General features: G+C 38.2%; 1 protein-coding gene and 1 non-coding gene across 2 annotated transcripts in view; both read left to right on the top strand.

The window, feature by feature from the left end:
* The window catches only part of LOC138243427 (scavenger receptor cysteine-rich type 1 protein M130-like), a 359,441-nt gene that overhangs the window by 326,370 nt on the left and 9,292 nt on the right, over positions 1–23,779 (top strand). The gene's annotated exons all lie outside the window — the stretch shown is intronic.
* On the top strand, positions 12,792–12,862 carry trnaa-ugc (transfer RNA alanine (anticodon UGC)). The gene has a single exon. It is a non-coding gene; the product is annotated as a tRNA-Ala (tRNA).

Here is a 23,779-nt window from a genome sequence, read left to right on the forward strand (position 1 = left end):
TTTACATTTTTGCGATTTTATATCGAACCTCGTATACTCCCAAAAGTGCACAGTAGCTTGTACTGTGTGCCCTGTTTGCCTTTGTAAGCATTTGTTTAAAAAATAAGTTCACTATATGATAAAAACAGAGAAAGCACAAACTTAATAATATAACGATTCAAAATCAAAACCAAATCATAAAGAAAAAGTGTCAATTTCCACCTGCACTGATATCCCTTCAAATGTTTTATAAGAACTATTGACGTTTATAGAGTAGAAGCCTGGTCCATTTCTTCTACTAAACGAGACTATGGGAGTGAGTATTTTGATGTCGAACTGGGATTTAAATAAAGAGGAACACTACACTACATTGGGCTACGCGTGTGACAAAACGTTTATTTTAGACTTCTCGATAGCTCAGTTGCTAGCTCTTAAAACTGTAGAAAAAGCAGTGAGTATGTCTTATGTCCCTGGTCTGAATCCAGTTTGAAGGATGGTGTTTTCTTGTTCCTTAATCAAAAAGTGAATTGCGAATTTGTCTTTCACTTTGACGTTCACCCGAAAGCTCAGTATACAAAGAAGTAGAGGCTCCTGTTCTGAATAATCCTCACGTCTGATTGTTTTGCTTAGACCTTTAAAATGTACACTGTGGACTATTTGCTCTTCCTAACACAATTAAAAAGCAACCGGCAAACTTATCGATCGGGAGTTTAGTTCAGTGATAGCGCGCACTTAAGTTTTCTATCGCCGGCATCTCTGTATTCTTTTTAAACGCGATATTTTTTATTCTTCGTGTGTGAATTTCAGGGAGACTCATAAACCCTTTCTCTGTTTTTAAGATACATTATTTTAAACCAGACATAATGAAAGACGTAGTAATTAGACACACGTACAAAACACATGAATCTAATTGAAGAAACTTTTGACCGGGGCGATGTATTACTAGTAGCGGCTCTGAACTCAATGTGGTGCTGTATAGGAATGCAATACAAACGCCAATGGTACAATGGATAACGTGTCTGATTACGGATCAGAAGACTTTAGATTTCTACTCCTTCCTGGTTCGTGAAGAAGCTTTTAAACCACACTACTCAACACTGACATCGAAGTGTGTGCGGTCCTACACAACCTTACTATCGACTAGATGAGTCTTCTGTTCTATCTCCGATTCTTTCCGCACATTCCTGCTATTTCACCACCGTTATTGTAGGATAACAGCCACAGACATGAGAAGATATACTATTCCGAACAAATGTCTTAAATAATCAAGTTGAAAAGGGTGACAATAAGTTTTTGTTTCTTTAACGTAAACTAACTTTTGCCTGTAAAGTTCACATTATTTTCTGTAGCCGCAAATCCCCAATATTTCTGCTTTCTCCCGAGAAACACAAGCATGGAGTCAAATCATATTAAATAACACAACACATCTATTAATTTAACACCCAGATGTGACAGAACACATGTAAGACTTACACACAGCTTTTAATATGATATAGTGAATTTGCAGGTATCCTGGGGAGGGAAGAGAACTGATATTAAGGAAATACATATTTAAAGGGGATGTAAGTCTTAAATGTGTTTTGTCACATCTGGGTGTTAACTGAATAATTTTCTAGCATTATTTATTGTGTTTTGACTCTATACTTGTGTTTCTCAGGAGACAGCAGAAATATTGATGTTTACATTTATATTCACATTCCCGGCGATATTGACATAGGTACTCAACTATTTACTTGTAGTTTGACTCGTGTCAAAAGTTGAAAATCTCTGCAAACATCAAGATGGCTAAGGACGTGCAAAGAAACTCAATCACATTTAGAGAAGGTAATGTTTAGATCGGATTAATTCGAAGTGTGTCTCTGGGTGCGTTTGATCTACGAACGTTGTGTTTAACTGAAGCACACCCTGACTGAGTGTGCCATAGAAACTGACACATGTCATATTTTTCCACATTCACAGATTTTTGGCTAAAGTAAAAAAAAAATCGTTGTCATTTTCTTGCCAGCTGGCAGTAATTCTTTTGAACTGATAACAAAGACAAGCATTTTAGCTTTCGCAATGTGTGGAGTTCTTGAAAAACAAGTTGTGCCAAAAACGAAATAAACACCTCCATTAAACTTAATGCAGAAGCATGTTGTCTATAACAATAAACGATGCAAGAAGACAGGAAGAAAGGCACCGCTGGGATTTAAACCCAGGATCTCCTGTTTACTAAAGAGGCGCTTTAACCATCTAAGCCACGACACCAGCAGAACTCTCTTCTTTTACTGCCAATTGGACACACCGCTCTGAGACACCTGCATTCAGTAAGCCCTGAGTCTGCTGGCTGAGCAAAGCTGCCTCCTTTACACGGAACAGGAGCCCCGACTGTAAGAGAAACGAAGAGAAATGGCTTTTATTGGGCACTTTTCATGTCCAATCTCCCAAGGGCGGCAGAGTTCATTAACGACACTTTTCCTTTCTTTCTTCTTTCTGTACACTTCGATGAAACAAAACAAGAAATCATGTAAGGGAAAATGTCTTTTTTCATGGAGAAAACATGCACCGGGAAATGTTGTGTTTAGAAGAAGTGAGTTAACATGAAAAGTGACTTAATTTACCGGAGCAAATGCTCACCTAGCAAGATCTGCTTTATTAAGTAGAAGTAGAGTGAAAGACGTGATCATTTCACGCCGTTGTGGAACGAAACGCTTTTGTCTTGGAATTCTAAATCAATTAGAAATTCAGAGCGACACATAAAGGCTTTGTCTGCTTAAAAGTGATGATTTTTTAAAACTAAAAAAAATGTAGAAAACACGTTTCTCACTTAGAAATTTAAGATGGGGGGTGGGGTATTACTAGTAGCGGCACTGAACTCACCATGGTGCAATTAATTTGCATGACGGGCTAGTGGTTTAATGGATAACGCATCTGATTTCGGTTTATAAGATTGTCGATTCGACTACTACCGGGGTTGTGTGATTCAAATCAGGCTCCTCAGAAATAGATGTCCATTATGTAAATGAACCCCACGTGAAAGCAAACGTTGGGTCTGGGTTCCTTTCTTTCCTGCATGAAATAGCAAATCGTTACAAAAAAAAAATACCAACTAATGTCCAATAGTCCGTCATTTAAGTAAACATGAATATACTGTAAGGTCTTGGTACATGGGAGTGGATTTCAACCACAATTAAAAAAGGGCAAATTATAATTACAGGCTTCAGACACTTTTTCATACAAAAGTGACCAAACACTTTCTAACTTTCAGGTTTGCTTGAACCTGTAAAAAAAAACAAGGTCTGAAACTTCCATTCTCTGATATCACTGTCTCTAAAGTCGGACGTGATGTTTCGCAGATGTGCAGTATGCCTTTTCTCTTGCCGTGTTCAAGATGATTCGCTGCATAAGCTCCTGACTGGTAGTTCTGTACTGCGCTGTTATTTCGTTCAGATTACTTATGTGGTGTACAGCTAAAACTCAACTGCATGGTGTAATTTCCAGGTTCAGCACCAGCAGCACCTGCAAACACATCAGCTGACCTCAACATGATTTGAATACGCAACCTTCTGATCCGGAGTCAGACACGCTACCGTTGCACCACGAGGTCACTCACCACGTGTGCTTTTAATTCCCCCAAAGAGAATAACAGTAATGCTAGAATAACAGTAGTATTAAAACTACTACTACTACTGTTAATTCTCTAACAGTAACACTATAATTATATTTAATATTAACATGAATATGAACATTAAAACTAAAACTATCAGTAGCGCTATCATCATTAATACTCACATGAACACTAGCATTAAAACAACCAGTTGTACTCTCATTAATATTAATATGAATACACTAGTATTAGTATTTGTTGCTACCCATGATGTCACATCGCTCTTTGTGACGAACGCGATACACCTAGACGCGCACAGTGACATGGCGCCTGTCCCCGTGGTTACCATACTTATGATTTATAAACACGGGAAAAAATACATGTAAACTGTTACTTACATACATTTATCAACTTGTAATACATTTTTTTAGCTCTAGGATACAGTTACCTAAATAATAAGAAGAATAATCATTGTTTAATTTCAGTTTGAACATTTTTTACATTAAACGCACTACGGTAATTGATCGATACAGTCTTTTTTGACTGTTTTCTAGATATTTAAAAAAGGATCAAAACCAGAAAAAGAATCAGTACTCACCAATTGGTGAAGCTAATTGTTTATTCTACGTTTTTTTAATTGAATTAATTGGTTTTCGATAGATAAGTGATCAATAACTCTCCTCCGTGCGCACCCTGTGCCTCCCGCGGTCTTGCTCTCTGATCCAGGTGCTCAGGCTGGTGTCTGTGATGTCACAGCGCTCTTTGTAACAGAGCAGAGCGCGTCTCCGCTGGAGGAGACTACTGTCCGGAGCCTGGGGGGCTTTTCTTACAGATATAACATCCCCCCCAAAAAACAACACACCGGGCTGTGAAGAGAAGCGAATCATAACAGTTGTAAAAGGAGAGTGATAAACCAAGGAATGAAATTCATTAAACAGGAAAAAAAATAGTTTACTTCGCAGATTAATGTGTTACAAGGCGTACCCGTGTGGAGCAGTAGAGAATGAGCACAAGTCCCTGTAATAAGTGCTTTTAAATGTTTTAAACGAATCATCAGAGTATAGAAGCCAGGAGGATCAGGAACCTGATCCTGGAGGTTAAAATGTGTATCCTGGTTTTATTTCCAGCCTGCTCTCAGTTCCATAGGTAGTCTGATTACCTGTTACAATAATTCAGCTAATTGTAAATTTATAAGACTGTGAGACACCTGTGAGAGACATATGAGAGCTGGTGATTCCCTGGGCTGGTGTGGAATCACACACAGACAGGTCTTCTTCTGTGTGATCTGAGTCCCACTGCTGAGAGCTACAGACTGGTCAACTGGTCACTACTGTAGACACGACCATCGGCCAATCGGCTATTAATAATCAATATACGGTGTACTGACCAAAGTGTCACTACTTGTGTTTATTACATAAAAAGATAATTCCACACTCACGTGTGTTATAAAACATTTATAAAACATGTTTGGAGACTGACATACAGTAAAGAAAGTAATACTGAAGGGCTGGAGGTCCTGGAAAGGGTTAATAGAAGCTTCTTGCTTCTGACCTGGAACAGAGTCCACAGCTGACAGATCAGTGAGTCTTGAGCCCAGTTCACAGAGAGGAGAACCAGGAGCTCTTCTGTCTCTAAGTGGCTGTGAGGAAGGAGAAAATGGGAAAATGTGACCTGAGTCCAGGCTGTTCTGTCTGATATTATTCATGTAACAGCACTGATTGTCTGAATGTCCTCTGGTTCTGGATTGACGGATAAAAAGAAGTATGGAGCTTCTGTCCGATTGTCTCTGAGCTGTGAATCTGACTGAGAAGAGAATAATGATTTTTTATTCTGCCTCTGATAATTTTTCTCTTTGCCAAGTGGTGTTACATCCTCTTCAGAAACTCTGCACAGACTGTCAGAGTGAGAGAAAAGTAGAGATATGGACAGATAAGAGCACACGCGGCGAGAGATACATACGTCTTGATTTACTTTGAACCAAGTGTTCATTTCCTTTGTGGAACAAGTTGTTTCTGAACTTCAAGAAATTCATACAACTTCTGAAAGATAAAATATAAGTCTTGCTAAGCAGGACAGAAGAAATACCGCAAGAAAATGTCAGTGATTTTTCTCCTTTCAACGAAAAGTGGAGAAAAACAACGGCAGTGCATCTCCGTCGGCTTGATTTAGCTTAATACAAGTATTCACTTCCTTTTCTAAGGATTACAGACTGCGAAAGATGAAATAAAGTTATTGGTTATTCATGGTCAGTGCAGAAGAAATACTGCCGGCTGGCAGGAAAATGTCAGTATTTTATAATTCTTTAACTACAAACGTGTGAATGGCAAAAAGCAACGGGAGTGTGTCTCTGTGCAGCTGTTAAATGAAGGGCTGGTGGTTCAAACACACTAAGGGACGAGCTTCAAACTGTTCCGCTGTAACCATAATCTCTGCTAAAGCTTGATGGGATTTCTTCGCAAGCCCTCTGGAAATTTGCAGGAAATATCTATTTTACTCATGTGGAACTACAAGTAAACAATTAAGTACCTGTCAATGTCCAAGAAAACCATTTTCACGTGTGGAATTTTATCTTCAACTGGCTGTCAGGAGAATTCATTTATACACCCGTTGTATCCTAAAATATTTTAAAATTAGAACACAGATTTGTTGGAGAACTTGATAATCCTTGACAATCATTATTAAATGAGCATTATACAAATGTGCGTTGATATTTTGTATATGTACCTTAATTGTAATAAAATTAAACATAATTGCTTTGAAATGGATGTTCATTTGAAGGATTTGAGGAAACTATCAAGGATCTCAGAACAACCAAAGATACATTTGGGCATCTGCTATTGGTAAAGATTAAAGAGTACTGTAAGTGTGAAGCTTGCACACACACGAGATAAAAATCAGTTTTAATGTACTTCATTAAACTGATGGTGTGCTTATCAATCGTGCATAAAATGTACATAGCTCAGGATGGTTTCAATCAGTCAATCTCTGAGTTACAAGCCCAGCACAGGTCCGCTGCGCCACTCCGCTAACAGATGTCTTAGGGTGATACAACACAACTACTCTATCTTTGTTTTCTAAAAGTGCGCCCGAGATGAAAAGTTTCAACGGTAAACGCAGACGTCACTTTGAGCACTTGGTCTTTTATAGTACAAATCATCACACGCTGCTCTACATGGGCATGTCTTCAAGACCATTGTGAACCAAACCTTCTGCCAAACTGAATCTTTCGTCGTTAATTCCCAAATCTTCAATGAGAATCAGTGAAACGAAAACCAAGCCCATGTACACAGTTGCGTCCTAGCGTGAAAGAAAAATGATGTAAACATTTGAGAAATAACGAGAGTAGTCTGAACATCTCCAGCCTGTCAACTGCTCTACAAAGAGATCGCTCCCTCTACACCCACTTTATAACGCTGAAAAATGATTCAGGAAGCACAGCAAAGTTCTAAAACCAGCGAATGCATCTGCATACATAAAATGTCAATTTTTCAAAAGTAAAATCTTCAGCTTTGAAAGATTGTCATCCATATATTTTCGTTTTTCTCTTTTTTACATAACACGCTTTCAAGAAACAAACTGTCTGTGTATCTAGCTTTGTTAAATTAAAATCGGCACATCCCAGTGGGCAAAAGATGTAGAATATACGACTATTAAACGCATACCTTAGACGTGTAAATTTGCTCCGTAACTGGTCTAGAATTAAATTCTAATATACGTATATTGTTATACGTCAATTAGACATCTATGATTATATGTTTATTATACATAAATGGTTGGAGTTCTATTATACGGATACATTTAGAGGACTATTATACATATATAGTTAAAGGGCTATTATACATCAAAGAAAGATTTTTATAGGTGTAGAAACTAGTAAATAAAGCCAATGATTTGTTTTAGAAATGTATTTTTAAAATATACAATTATTCACACCTGAACAATATGTAGTTCAAATTATACATTATATACAATATTGCAATCAATATTTACAATTTTTGTGTACTTTAATCAAAGAGATAAAAAAGCGAATCTGTTTCATTCAGACATCGATCAAAAGCTCAATAAACGACGAAGTAGAGGTTCCTGTTCCGAATTCAGCCCACGTCTGATTGTCTTGTTTTGGCCAAGATCTGATCTTTGAATTAAGGGACTACTCTGTCTCCTTTGTAATTCAAAAATACATACAATGTCAAGTTTTTTGTAGATATAAAGGTGTTCTCTGTTTTCAAAGGATAGGTACTTAATTGGCATAATGATTTGGTATTGATTTTGTATCGTTGTATTATAAAGTTTGTGCTTTCTGTTTTTTTATCGTATTGTGAACTTATTTTTTAAACAAATGCTTACAAAGGCAAACACGGCACACATCTGTTTATACCAGTGGTGAATTGTACATTTTTATTAAGTACAAGCTACTGTGCACATCTGGGAGTATAACAGGTTCGATATAAAGTGGCAAAAATATAAAAGGGGAAAATACCCCAGACTGCGTGTAAAGCCCTCGTTGTGACTGTTTTAGATTAAAATGGTGTACTGTGCACGAAATGTTGCAGAAACACAATCTGATATTTTGATAATTATTATTTTAATAATTTGATCAAATTGAGGCCCAGGATCCAAATCTTCAGTTCTGATTTTTTTAAGTGATATCTTTCCTTCCTGTCGTGGAAGTCACACGATGTGAGCAATTGTTTTTTTTACGTTGCGATCCAAAGATCCTCAGACGCACTGTAACCAAACCAGGATGGATTCTGCTGGGAGCCGGACTGAGCTCATTCTCACTCCCTGTGCTAAAAACAGAATTAGCTCTTCCCTGAACATCGTCTACAGCTGCTGGATGGTGCTCTGCGTCTTACTGCTCCGGCAATTACTTTGACGAAAGACAGATCACTTGTGCGCTTTTAACTTTCTCGCAGCTACGGGCGAGACTGACGCTCACGATATGAAGGCACCCGCTGGAACACATTCTCTAACTTTCACGATCGCGACAGACTTAGCTTTTTAAAAAAAAGTAGATATAGCCCTGAAAAAAGCATTAGCTTTATCAGTTTTTACATTAATCTATTTTGAATCAAAGTTTGATATTTTTTTATTTTTTATTGCATTTTACATTATAATAATCATTATTGCTTACACTTATATAGCGCTGTTCTAGATACTCCACTCAATGCGCTTTACAGGTAATGGGGATTCCCCTCCACCACCACCATTCTCCTGAATGATCACAGAGAGTCAGAACCTCGGTTTTACGTCTCAGCCGAAGGATTTTTAGAGCGACACACAAACCCTTTGTCTTTTTTAGAGTGATTTTTAAACAGACATAAATGTAGAAAATGTGTTTTTTTAGTACTGCAATAGCAGGGTCAGTGGCGTAATGAATAACGCGTCAGGCCTCGCGTCAGAAAATTATAGGTTGGCCTGCCGTCTGGCTTGTTGCGTTTATACCACTTACATTCTTTTATATAAATGAACTCCACCTGAAAGCTATAGAAAACACTTTGGGTAAGTTGTCTGCAGCCTCATGCGAATGTCGACAACTTACCCAAAACACTGTACTGTCTGGAGATCAGCTCCAGCTCTGAACTCAATTGCAATGAAAAACCATGCGTAACAAAACTGGAGAACAGCTGAACTTGTGCTCAGGTCGGTGATGAGGGTTCAGAACTGTCCTTGTTGTAATTAGCACGAACTGCACAGGCTCTGAATCAGACCATGTCAATTAGTCTGATCAGTGTAGGACATGTTAATGTAGAATTATTAATAGGTTTATTAGTTAGTTAGTTAAGGTTTACCCACCTGAACTAATGTAGAATTATTACTTGGTCTGTCTCTTGTTTGTACATAAATGAATGTCTCTGACAACTTAATGTTAGTTTTACGATGTAGGTCAGGCGTTGACATATGCACGAGTATATGAAATGTCTCACTCCTGATTCAACTCATGTTCTATAGGAGATTGGCGATTCCTCCTGTTTCTCGTACAACCATATCAGAACAGAAGCCCGTGTCACCCAGCTGTGATTCAAGATCGACTTGCATCTTTATCCCTTTTTTGTTCGTGATCATTATTTTCTTTAGTTATGATCAATATTGAACTTTTTCGAAATTAAATGACAATAATCAAACATGCAGGCAGATTTTTGAAAAGTATTCGGAATTGACAGGGTGCCCCTTTGGAACAGTCGTCAGAAAATGTGAGAAAATGAAAGTTATGTAATCTCTCCCACAAAGCATTGAAGATTGGAATCTGAGTGTAAAAAAGCTACCCGTCTTCCAGTGATAGGCAGGGATACACACCATGACTCGAATAGACTCAGTGAACTTTAACACCTATGATATTACGAGTGCTTTGCACGTGTCGAACTTCAAGAAGGAACTACTACAACAGTTGTGGACATAATTCAATACCACCAAGTCCAATGCCGGCAACTTCTGAGAAAATAATGTTCACTCATGGAATTTGGTCTTTGAATGGCTGGTGTGAAAATTCATTTATACTCCTGTTGCACCCTCAGCTGAAACATGTTAAAATAACAACGCAGATTTGTTGGAGAACTTGACAGGAATTATTGGGTTAGCACTGTATGTATTCTTGTATATTTACTTTAATTTTAATATAAATGTAAACATGCATGCTGTATAATCTATTGTAATTTTAAAATGTTAGCTGAGGATGCGAGGGGGGCTATTATACCTTGTGAAACACGCAAGGAACTGTAAAAAAGGCTGGTATTTGAATAAAATTGGCGATCACAAGAAAACCACAATTTATGTGGTATTATCATCAATATCCTTCAAAATCTACGTTCAAATGAAAGATTTGAAGAAACTATGAAAAAAGCAATAGTAGTAGCAGAGGATTTTGATTTTTGCTCTTCAAGTCAGTAGATCACCGTAGAGTTGCTGTCACGCCCTCTGCAGCCAGGGGGCGCTCCTTCTCTGTCCTGTCCCTAGTTTCCGGTCTGCTGTCCTTCCTGTCCCTCTCTTTCCCTTGGGCTATATATTTCCGGGTCGTGCACTCTCTCCTCGCTCAGCATTGATGTTCGGATGTCCTGAGACCCGCCTAGCACCAGGGCGCCCCACGTCCGCTCCCTGAGGGCATAGGTTTCTATACGGCAATCCTGAACTCTTTGCACTATGAGCCCGGGCCTTTTTCCCGTCTCGCCGCTACGCATATGGGTCTTTTTCCGCTCTCCTGCTCCCCACGGTTAGTCCTTTTGGACGTCCGTGACAGTTGCGCCCCTACAAACAGCACAAAGGATGAAACCCACCTCCTTCGTTATTGCTATGTTTGGGCCGGTGAAAGTAGCGTTTGTGCTATTGAAAGCATCTCGGAAGATGAAGGTGCAGTCACTTCCACATGATATCATTAGATCCGACGACAAGAGCTGAAGACCCCCAGTCCAAGTCAGCAATGTGAGGAAGATGGATATGGAGGAAGGTACAGTAGTGTAGCCGAGCAGTCTAAGGCACTGGAGTTTGGGCTCCAGTCTCTCTGGGGGTGTGGGTTTGAATCCCACTGCTGCCAAATGTTAATGTTTTAAGACCTGCAATACGATCAGTAAAAACGCTTTTTGTTAGGCTGCGGGACGTGTTTAGAGATAGACTTTCTAAAAGACAGGCTTGACATCAAGGCAGAAAAAATATTTTGTTTTCTCAACAGAAATTCTCTTTGGCACGTTCAGCTTTATGTAGGGAACAACATCTGCCGAGATCACTTTTGAGGCAGTGCACATGATAGTGTACCGGCAAGTACATTTAATATTGGCTGTGGTGGTGAGCTGCTTTTGTCTGTCTTCACGCCGAATCGTTGGCAGGGGTAAAGCTTATTAAATCTTTGAACATAGCGCTCCATTAGAAGTACTTTGTTCATGATCAAAAGAGGTCAGAGGATTAACTTCATGAATTCACATAGCATACCTTACAGGAAAGATTTAAAAGGGGAATTGATTGTGCTTCCTGATGTTGTTCCTGTGGTTTCTTTGGATACAAAGGTGAATGTTCTTTGACGTTCTGCTAGAGTATCCACTGGGTGGGTTTTATCAATTAGCTCGGATAGGTCATCAGTGCTCCGTCTCCGGAAAATAATCAGGACTGTTTTTTCCTGTGCTGTCTTTTAAAACATATAAGATCACGAGTTTACAGATTTCTCCAAATAACAACTATACATTTTAACCCAGCGGTTAGCATTCCTTCAATCCAATAGTTTTACTCTGGGTTAAAAGCAGCGCAATATACAGAGAGATGATATTCAAATATTTCAACGTTCTGTTGGATTACCTGTATGGAGATATCACTCAGAATTCCTAATATGATTTTGAGTTCAGTTTTGCTTTACTACTTTCAGAGTCTTTTATTGACCTTGCTGAAGCAGAGAAGTGACATAATCACAAATGTGACCTTCCTGTGCTGCTGTTTCTGGTTAATAATGATTACTGTGAGGAAAAAAAAAACAGCTCCTTGCAACCAATGCACTCACTTGTTGAGTGGGTATTTTCCGAGCTGCTCTTCCTCAACTACAAAGTTAGTTGTCGAGCAAGGACATCTGAGAAGGAGTCTGAATCCGTCAAGAACACAGGAATTCTAATATCGCACTGCCATCTTGTGTCCAGAGGTCTGCTTTTTCCTTATTGGATTTTTTGGTGTTTAAGAACACGCTTCCTACCTCGAATGCTAGTTTCAAAAGATGTTACCGGATGACAGATTATCTTGAAAAGATTTGGGGATGCACTGGCCGTGATCAAACCCAGCTCAATTATTTGGAAGGCCCCTGTTCCACCAACACACTTCTAAGAAGCACCTGCACATTTTCGCAAACCTCTCTCTCACCTACAAACTTATGAAGACACAGACATCCAATGAAAACTAATTTGATTCACTCAAGGCTCGACTCTTTTGTTGTGATGTCGTTTTAATTAATGTTAGCTATGATAAGGTGTCATTTCTGTCTCTTAAAGTTTAAGAGTCTGCTCCTTTCTTCCTGGTATAGAAATAACATGTTCCATCTTACTTTACAAACATCACTAAAAATACATTATTCAGCTCTAACGCCTGTGTGCATCGACAAGGCATCTCAAAAGGACATTAAATAAGAACATGATCCTTCCTGTTACCATTACTGTGGTTGGAGCGTTGTTTCACCCCTTTAGGTTCTTCTACAATATTTACAGAGCTTTATCACTGGAGTTGTACAGAAAATGTGTGCGTGTGTCCTGTAGCTCAGTGTGTGATGTAGCTCAGTGGTAGAGTGCATGCTTTGCATGTATGAAGTCCCAGGTTCAATCCCTGGCATCTCCAAGTGCTTTATATTACTGTGCTCACATCGAAATCTGCTGAGTGAGAACTCTTTGCTCATGTTCATAGAGATCCAGGTTTACACAATTAAGTTCAGTCACACACGAAGTGCTACAGTGTTGCTCTGCTGTTTTAAATGTACCTCCAAAGCATTTAGTTCTGTTAACTACAACAAATGATTTGAACTAATTGAAGAAGACACCTGTTGAATCTCACCCGGGATTTCTTAAAGGACTAAAGGACTAAACAACAACTTTTGATGATTACAAGATATTACAAGAGAAACACAACCATCCGCACAGAGGCTTGGATCCTGAATGCTTAAGTTAAAAGACAAAGCGAAGGATATGACCTGTAAACTCTCTTCATGTTTTATAGTTTATGAAATAAAATAATGTTTACTTTCTTAATAATTTCTTATTGTTGATAGGTGATTTATTGAATTTTAACAAAATCACAATTTACACAAATACAAACATTTTGGGTTAAACTGTTATTCACACACTCTAACAAAGATAAACGTTAGTGTCTTCCGGTGTGTGAGCCCATTTCTAATAAGAATAAAAAATAAGTTATATAAATTGAATTGTTCTACTTTTTATACTTACATAGTCTTATTAATATTTCAGTTAAATATTTTCTTCTGTAGTAATACTAGTCTCGATTTACAATTTTTGGACATGGTGCATCTTAAATAATTTTGTTATTAGTTTCGGTTTTGGAAAATCACACCCAGAAGCTACCAAGACTGGTAATCTTCACAAGATGTGTAATGCAATAGCAGCCTTCTGGGTGGAAAACAAAAAGTATTTCTTGGTATGAATCCTAGCTCATTTATAGGCGGTGTTCTAGGACTTCTCGCTTCAGAAATCCTGTCAAAGCATCGTACGTTTCTACTCCATCAATACCAGCAGTGTTATCACTACCAAACGCTAAGAATAGATCCTGGCAATACTTCATGAGATCTTCTTTGGAAAATTGTTTATTTTATTTTTTAAAAATATTTTCAATACCATCCAAAAAGTCAAAAGTTTCAAGAGATCTCTCTTTGATGGAAGTTATAAGTACATCCAAAACACGTTTCTTGTGGATCCAGAAGAGGATCATTATGAGGCTCAAAACATGCCTGTCTCTTCTTTTTTTTGAGGATGAATTGATTATTGAGGTGTAATCATTGGTTCAAAACTCAAATCATCTGGTATTGCTGTTGTTTCTTTGATAGTTTCTTCAAATCCTTCAATTGATCTTCGATATCGAGGGATAATATCATACAAGTTGTGGTTTTCTTTTAATCACCAATTTTATTAAAATTTCACCTTCTTTTACAGATGTCTTGCATGTATCACAAGATATAACAGTCCCCTTGGGTCCTCAGGTAAAATGTTTTAAAAAGTACAACAAAAGTACAATATACTAAACAGCATTTATGGTTACATGTATATTAAAATGAAGGTACATATACCAAGATATTAAAATACAATTGTACAGTCCAAACCTAATAATGCTTGTGAAGTTCTCCACCAAATCTACACTGTAATTTTGAAGTATTATAGCTGAGAATGCAAGGTGAGTATGAAGATCAAATTCTAATTAATTTCTTGGAAGCTGCTGATGTTGGTCATTATTGAGCATTCCAGATCATATTCACTTAAGTACTAAATTGATTACTTCTTGTAGCTTGAAACGTGCACAATATTTGCATTTCTTGCAAATATCAAGATGTTTAAGGTGTCACTGAGAACAATAATCGAGTTTGAGCAGATATTATGCTTACATGGGAATCACAAGACGTGCTCCTCTAGGTTGGCTTGAACTACCAATCTTCCGCTTAAGAGAAAGAGTAACAAGAACCAATGTTTTGCAAAGTAATTTGAAGACCTAGATAAAGAAACGTGGCGCAGAATGAAGAAGCATGGACAGGGTTTGAACCCTCATAGCCCAAAAGTCCACCTACTATACGATGTTAATGGAGGCATACATGTTTACATGGGATAGTTACTCCTGCTCCCAAACCAATATGCTGCAGTGATATATGATAATGGTTCTGTCACTGCTTGTGAGCCATGTGTTTCAGCTGTCAGCCTACTATACCATGTTCAACCAACGCTAGTAATATCACTGTTGTAGTAGAGGAGCAAGAGAGGTGCAGTCGGTAGAGCTGGTGACCCTTAAGTTCAGAATTGTGGATTCAAGGGTCATTTGTGTCCTTTCTGATCCCTCTAATCTTTTAGTAGGACAGTGCAAGCAGGACGTGATAGCATACAGTGACAACCCAATGTCTTATGTGCTTTGTGTAATTCAGCTTTCTTACCACTTTGGGGCTCGATTCAGATATCGTTGTTAAAGCAAGGGGCGAGCAAAGGCTTTCCTAAATCAAGGTTGGTCTGCTCACAAGTAAATATAAACACTTGAGCGTTTACTGTTTGAAGACCGCACTTTGTCAAAATACTGCTGTTTCTTAATTTCACATTATGGTATTAAGACGGGGCAAAGTAGTGTAGGCCTTGTGCAACTTTGATTAGCGTTTGTTATTCGGTTTTGAGGTTTGAGGAGCGTAATGCAAATCGAACTGGTGAATAGAAAATGAAACAGGAATCACTTCTTGGGCTAAGAAATCCAAGAAGCATGGAAACCTGTGGATCTTAACACTACAGAACACTCACAAATCGCAGTGTTGCTGCTTTTATATTTCGGTCTTTGAGTTTTGAATGCATGCCTTACCGGAAATCTTTCTTTACTTACAGACAGCTCAAAAAGTTCTTAAGGCAGAAATTGTAGCCCATCTAAAAGTTCCTTTCTGCTAATCACATTTAAGTGTTGACGAAGCATTTTCCTGCCCATCATGTTCTTGATAAGCGGTTTCTCTGTTTTCCTCCTATTGTCATTGTCAGCACAATAAGACAGGAACAATACACACAAAATAAAAAAGTAGCTGTTAGAAGTGGGATTTAATCCCATTTTTCCATTTGGAGACCAGAACACCCAACCAAGATGAAAGACATCAGTTCTCAAGTCTGACACCTTAGACCACTCAGCCATCCTGACAAGTGATGACAAAACCTGTGCTGAATTCACCAGTAGTTCACTAAACTGAGTTTCTTCCTTGAACAGATTTGCTTGTCTACAGAGTAAATTGCAAAGTCCAGGTGTGCAAGCTCATGGAGACTTATTCACAAACACTTACTGCTGTAATAAATGCAAAAGGATCTTCCACAAAGTATTGGTTGGGGGGGTTCACCAGGGTGTTGTAGGTTTATTAGTTTCAATTATTTTTCCAAAATTTTTCTCTTGAATTTTGTTGGTTGCAAGGTCACATTAAGGATGGAAAGACATCTGACATAATTTATCTTGATTTCTGGGTTAACATCACAAAAACCTGCAATTTCAATAAGGGTGTGTAGACTTTTTATATCCACTGTACAGTCACTTCCTTTGTTAAGCGCCATGGGGCAACCTAGTTATTGTGAAAGGCGCCATATAAAAATAAATTTAATTTAATTAATCCAGAGCATCAAGGCACTTTACAAAACATGCATAGAAAAGTAGAGTATAAATGTGTAAAACCGTAGTTTCTGAAGTAACTGCTTGGATAATCCAACTGCCACTGTTGTTACTGCTTCTGCTGCTAATACTACTACTGTTACTACTACTACCACCATGACTTCAGATTCTTATACTAATTCTGATACTAATACTCCTGCTACTACTACTGCTGTCATTACTAGTAATAGTGATAAAAACAGGGCACTCACAGATCTGTGGATGTGGGTCTGGACTCTAGAAAGTGGTTCCATTCGCAAACAGCTCTGGACCTCAACACCTGTTGATGGATCACTTCTGTCAGACACACCAGTGGAGCCCAAGCCCAACTTCACACACACTCACACACACAGATATACACCCACACAATCACACACATTATCACACACTGACAGACACACATCCAAACACTCACACACAGACACTACACAGACTCACAGACACACACATAGACACTACGAATACTTATAGACACACATCCACACACTCACAAACACAAATTCACACACTGAGAGACACCACACACTCCTCACATACACCACACACTCACAAACACATATGCTCATAACTACAAATACACTATAAATAACACTAATAAAAATACCAATTATATCGCAACAGTAACACTATCACTATCACTAAGACTTACACTATCATCATCACCAACACTGACACAAAATACTACTACACTTATAATACTAATAATAACAGTAATGCTATCAATAATGCTATCAATAAAACTAACATGACTACTAGTGTAAATAATCTAACCTTATCTCTATAATTATCACTAATATTAACAGGAATACTAGCATTAAAACAATCAGTAGCACTAGCATCATTAATACTCACATGAATACTAGCATTAATGTTAAAACTACCGATTGTACTTACACAGTGCACAGTGACGTTTCGCCTGTCGCCGTGGTTACCATACATATGATTTGTAAACAGTGGAAAAATGCATTTAAGCTTTTACTTACACAAATTTATCAACTTGGAATATAGTTTTTAAGAATTTATCAACTTGGAATATAATTTATAAGCTCTAGCATACAATTCCTAAACAATCATTTGAATAATAATTCTTTAATTTTGGATTGAACATTATTAACACTAAGGCGCTATTGAAATTGATCGATACAGGCTGTATTGACTGTTTTCTAGATATTTAAAACAGGGTCAAAACGGGAAAAGAATTAGTACTCACAATCAGTGAAATTAATCGATTATTCTACGGTTCTTCAGTTGAATTAATTGGTTGTCGATAGATAAGTGATCAATAAGTCTCCTCCGTGCGCTCCGCGCGCCTCCCGCGGTCTCGCGCTCTGATCCCGGCGCTCTGGCTGGTGTCTGTGACGTCACAGCGCTCTTTCTGACAGAGCAGAGCGCGTCTCCGCTGGAGGAGACTCCTGTCCGGAGCCCGGGGGGCTTTTCTTACAGATATACTGTAACATCTCCAAAAGAAAAAACACCAGGCTGTGAAGAGAGGCGATTCATAACAGCTGGAGAAGGAGACCGACAAACCGAGGAATACAATTTATTAACAAAAAAATAGTTTACTTCACAGACTAATGCGTTGTATAGCATACTCCCGTACAGCAGAAGAGAAAGGGCACACGTTCCTGTAATGAGCGCTTTTAAGCGTTTTACACGAATCTCCACAGAACAGAAGCCAGGAGGATCAGACTCCTGATCCTGGAGGTTGAAGAGCATCTCCTGGTTTTATTTCAACTCGAGCTCTCAGTTCCTCAGCCAGTTTGATAATTGAATTAACTGTATAACTGTTATCTGTTTAACTGTATATTTAGAAGACTCCGTGAGAGACGTGTGGGAGACGCTGTATCCCAGGGCTGGTGTGGAATAACACACAGACAGGTCTTCTGTGTGATCTGAGTCCCACTGCTCAGAGGTACAGACTGGTCAACTGGTCACTATTGTAGACAAGACCATCAGTCTGCTGCTGCTGATAATCATATTACACTTATAAGAGTGGCAATACTGCTGTTCATTAAATCAGTAAAAATAATAATAAGAGATAAACACATATTGCTCAATTTTCAGTAAAACACTTCTGACACTAAGAGGCTGTGAGGAAGGAGAAAAGGGGGAGATGTGACCTGAGTCCAGGCTGTTCTGTCTGATATTATTCATGGAGCAGCACTGATTGTCTGAATGTCCTCTGGTTCTGAATTGTCAGGATAAAGAGAAGGATGGGGATGAGCTTCTGTCTGTTCAGGAGGGAGGAGTTTGGGTAAAGTACTGAGGGACTCAGAGCTCTGTGTGTGAGTCTGAGCTGTGAATCTGACTGAGAGGAGAAAATATTTTTGTTTTATTCTGCCTCTGAGAGTCTTTTCCTTTGCCAAGCAATGTAACATCCCCTTCAGATACTCTGCACAGACTGTCAGAGTGAGAGAAGAGGAGAGAGAGATGGACAGACAAGAGCACACACAGCGTGAGAGACAGGAAAGGGGAGAGAGAAGAGAAGGAGCAGGAAGACAGTGCAGGTGTTCAACCACACTGTGAGCACAGGAGACAGGAGGCTTTTCTCAGCTGCTGAGGAGCTCAGTGCTCATGGCCACTCAGGCTCAGAGGCTCTGGCAGCAGTCAGGTCTGAGAGCTTCTCCTCATACTGACATTGGAGCTCTGAGAGTCAGCCTCCATTCTGACAGGAACAGTCCCACCTGTTCAGCCCTGAGAGACACACTGAGAGAGCTGTGTGGGGAGAGGACCTGTCACCCTGTAGAGCTCTGAACACTGGACTCTCCTGTGTCTCCCTGTGCAGCACTAGAGCTCTGAACACTGGGCTCTCCTGTGTCTCCCTGTGAAGCACTGGAGCTCTGAATACTGGGCTCCCTGTGTGTCTCCCTGTACAGCTCAGCTCTCAGCTGCCTCATCACACTGACACCCACAGCCTCACAGTACAGCCTGGCTTCCTGTGCTGGAAGAGCTCGGAGGAGCAAAAACCACAGACTCACTGCAGAGTCTGACCTGAGGCTCCAGTGAAGCTCTGCCTTAAATCACCGTTGTATTAACAAGGACTGAACTTTTTTTATTATTTTGTTGCTTTTTCTAATTTGAAACTGACTCCTGCTGCTGGACTATTATGGTGAAGCTGTAACACAAGAACTCTGCTATATTGAACAGGAGAGTTTAAATACAGCATAACTGCTAATACTACTACTGCTACCACAACTGCTGCTGCCACTGATACTACTGCTGCTACTAATATTTTACTGCTGCTCCTACTACCTATAATAATAAAGAAGAGGATGTGAGCTGTGCCCTCACACTGTTCAGACTGGGGGTGTATCAGTGTATCAGTATCAGTTCAGCTCCACTGTGCTGTTAGAGAGTCTCAGTCATGTAGTTGACTCCACACAGAGAGACACTGGGGCCACAGCTGGAGGGGTTGGAACATCTGTGTGGATTGGAGCTGCGCAGAGACAGACTCAGGGTCTGAGGGAGTCAACTGGAAGAGCTGCTGTCCAACAGACTCAGTACAAAGGGGACAATCACTGCTGAGCTTTTCTTTCTTTTTCATTTAAATTATTGATCACAGTCACAGGACAGCCAGTTCTTATTCAGTCCACCTTGTCTCCGTATTCCTGTGCTGACCTGAGTGACCTCACTGCCACCTTGAGCACAGGCTCTCCTCACACTGCCCTTGACCATGACCAGAAGACATTACTGTCTGGAGACACAACAACTCTGTGAGTCACTGCAGGACACCAGTCATTGGACACTGCCTGACACAGACAGCAAGACAGGACCATATTCAGGACACCAGTCACTGGACACTGCCTGACACAGACAGCAAGACAGGACCATATTCAGGACACCAGTCACTGGACACTGCCTTACACAGACAGAAAGACAGGAACAAGTTCTAGACACTTCCTGATACAGACAACAAGAATTACAGGACCATATATACATAATTGATTATCTTGATACTGATTTTCAATTATAATACTTGTCTAGAACTGCAAAGATTTTTTTTTGTTTAATATCTGATCTCTTCCTGCCCCTGCAGCACCTGCAGCCCTGCTGTCTGTATCTGTATCTGTGTTTCCTCCAGTGAGACACAGAGCTGCTCCTGTCTCTCCTCTCCTCCGCGCCGCTGGGAGTGTCTTCAGGGAGAGGAAACAGTGATGTGTCTCTGATATATATGGAGAAGACTGAAAGGTCCCTGTCTGATTGGCCATTCCGCCTGTGTGAGAGGTTCCTGCTGTCAGTCTGAAAAGGCAGTGCTGTGTGTGATTGGCGGGGTGGGGGGCTGTGTTGTTACTGGGGGTCCAGGGTGCGGAGCAGCAGTTCAGTTGCCCTGTGGGCTCAGGGGTGAAGACAGGGGTCTCAGCTGCGCTCTGTCCTGATGACAATGGAGAGCTGCCTGTCCATCTTCTCTCTCGCTGTCCTGGTGCTGCACAGCTCTGCCAGTAAGTGTCCAGTCTTCTCCTGTCCAGACAGACAGACAACAACTGGAATTAAATTAAGTAAAGTTTTGATGGAAATGGAGCAATAAGTGGGTTGAACAATTTTTAAATGTTTAATTTACATTCAGCTTTGTGGGTATTCATCAAAAATATTTTAACTGTATTTTATCTTGGTCTGTAAGTAAGGAAATATAATTAGTTGTGTCTAAATATAATTAGTTGCTTTTAATTTTTATTGGATTTTATTAAAATATTCTTAAGATTTCTAAACATTATATAATAATAATGTTATAGATGGATAGAGCAGAAGCTGGCCATTATCACCCTCTATTGATAATTTGTGAAAACATGGAGTGTATAAAATCTTTAAAAAGTTATTTAACTTACTCGTTACTGTAATAATAAACTTTATATATAAGTGATAATTTGAGTGATATGCTGTGACATGTGAAAAAGTCTTCATTTACTCCAAAACAAAAATAATTGTTTCTAGAATAATATCATATTATACAGGATGATTCAGAAATACCCTGGGTTGTTTATTGTTTTATTGTGTTCAATTCTGACTCCTCAGTATTGTATTTTTACAGACTGGTGCATTAATAGTATATATATATAGTATATATATAATACACGCGTTTTTAAATAGTGAATTATTTTTGAGACTGATATAAAATTATTACAGACTGATGTATTAATAGATATACAGTAAATGTGTTGTCACCACCAACCAAAGTGTTTATGCTAGAGAATTAAGACTGGAGTTTTAATGCTGCCATTATATCTTTGGTGTATTCAGACAGTCCAGGTTTCTATCGTTAAGCTGTGTGATGTTCAGTTGCTGTGAAAACAAGTAGTTCCTCTAGGTGTTATAAGAATATGTGTTCCATTATGATAGGAAGTTATGAATGTGAATTCTTCATTTTAAAGATTGTAAAAATGTAAAACATTTTCAGTCATAGGACAATTAGCTCTTGTATTTTTATAGTGTGAAAATAAAATTTGTATACTGTATGTATAACCTGGTTCATAAAGACCAGGTTTGCTTGTTTTCACATTGAAAGCACAGGCTGATAAAAGTTACATTCATTATTGATTTATAAGCTATAAAATGAAAAATATTAACAAAATTGTGGAAATTCTTAGTATTGTAGGTATATTATTATTAACTGGGGACTCATCAGAAACTGAGGTGTAACATTAATAATTTAACAGCTGCAAGATATTGTGGCATTACAGGAGGAATTAAAAAATGGTAGTTGTGTTTTGTGTTTATACAGGATTTGTCTATTATTTAACAGCTAAATATTTTAATTTGTGTTTTTAGGTTAGTTATCTAATGACAGGGTTTTTTGTGAATTGTGAAGTTTTAATAAGAATGCTTTATTGTTTTTGACTACATTCAAAATCTGAAATTATTATCAAATGTAATTATATAAGTATGAGTTATACAAATTAAATATTTAATTACATGTTATCATACAAATGCAATATTTAAAAATTAATTCGTAATCACAGGACTCAAGTTTAGATTTTTGAGCAGTTGCTCAGGACAACATCATAATAAATGTATCTGTGCCTATATGTTAAACCTGTCTGGTATTTTTGAAAAATGTTGTTCTTTAATATAATTTAATCTGATGATCATGTGTTAAGTTTAGATGTTGGCAGGTAAAGGCTAGAAAATCATTGTCAACAATTCACATACAGACAATGGGAATATACACCTCACACACATTTCAGCACAACATGTGAAGTACCTGTCAGCCTCTGACCACTGTTGTGACCACAGGTCCCACTAACACAGAAACACTGGTCCCAGGACTTGGAAGCCACAGAGTTAGTACAGTGTCCAGTATAGTGACCACAGTCTCCTGGAACCCAGGACCAGCCATCTGAGGTTCTACAGTCATTACAGCCACTGACCACCGTAGTGACCACAGCATGCAGAAGTGCTTTTCTGTTTAATTTAAAACTCAGCTTTATGGATATTCCTTAAAATTATAATTGATGCTATAAATAAGGAAAAATAATTAACAATTTGCAGTATTAACAAGAATTTCACCTCTACAATTAATCATAATATTAATTCAGCTTATATGTTTTTTAAACTATTTTCTATTAATGCTGTATTAATAGTTTTATATGCAGTTATACACTATTACACACAACACAGACTAAGGATAATGTTTTTTAAGTACTAACATATAATTATTATAACTATTAATATTGTAGATATTTAGCAACCTTATCACAAATGTTGTACAACTTGACAATCCCTCATCTATTACCACAATAATAAAATACAAAATTTTGGTTGTAATTTGGGTCATGTGCTAGGACTTGTGGAAATTTTCCCATTTGCAAACAAAAAGGAATACAAATGTTTTAACAATAATACGACGTTTCAAAATATTTACCAGGGGTTGTTTATTTCATTGTGCTCAATTCTGCCTTCTCTAACAGGTATAATAACACACTAGTGTATTAACAGAGATCAGTGTGTTTTTAAACACTGTTGTATAGATCGGACTGATATTTTATTTTACACACTGATTAATTAATATGTTTTATTAAAGTATTTTTAGACTAATATTTTAACTGAGATAAGTGTGTTATTAAATATTAGAGTATTATTTAGACTCCAGTATTATTACTATTGACACATTTTGTATTTACTGTATTATTAAAGTAACATTAATAATAATAACATTATAACATTATGGAAATATTATTAAAAAATAGAGTATTTTGAGAGAAGGTGACAATTTAGTGCAAAGAACTATTACAGATCGAGATTAAAGTATATTTAAGGCACGTTTCTGATTTACAAATAATATTAGTAACTATTGCAGGTGAATGTGCTAATACAAATAAGAGTACTGAAGGTAAATGTATTAAAATATTTTTGATTTATGGTTATTTTTGAGAATGATTACAGTAG

The sequence above is a fragment of the Lepisosteus oculatus genome, chromosome 14 (genome assembly GCF_040954835.1).
Source record: "Lepisosteus oculatus isolate fLepOcu1 chromosome 14, fLepOcu1.hap2, whole genome shotgun sequence".
NCBI classification, from domain to species: Eukaryota; Metazoa; Chordata; class Actinopteri; order Semionotiformes; family Lepisosteidae; genus Lepisosteus; species Lepisosteus oculatus.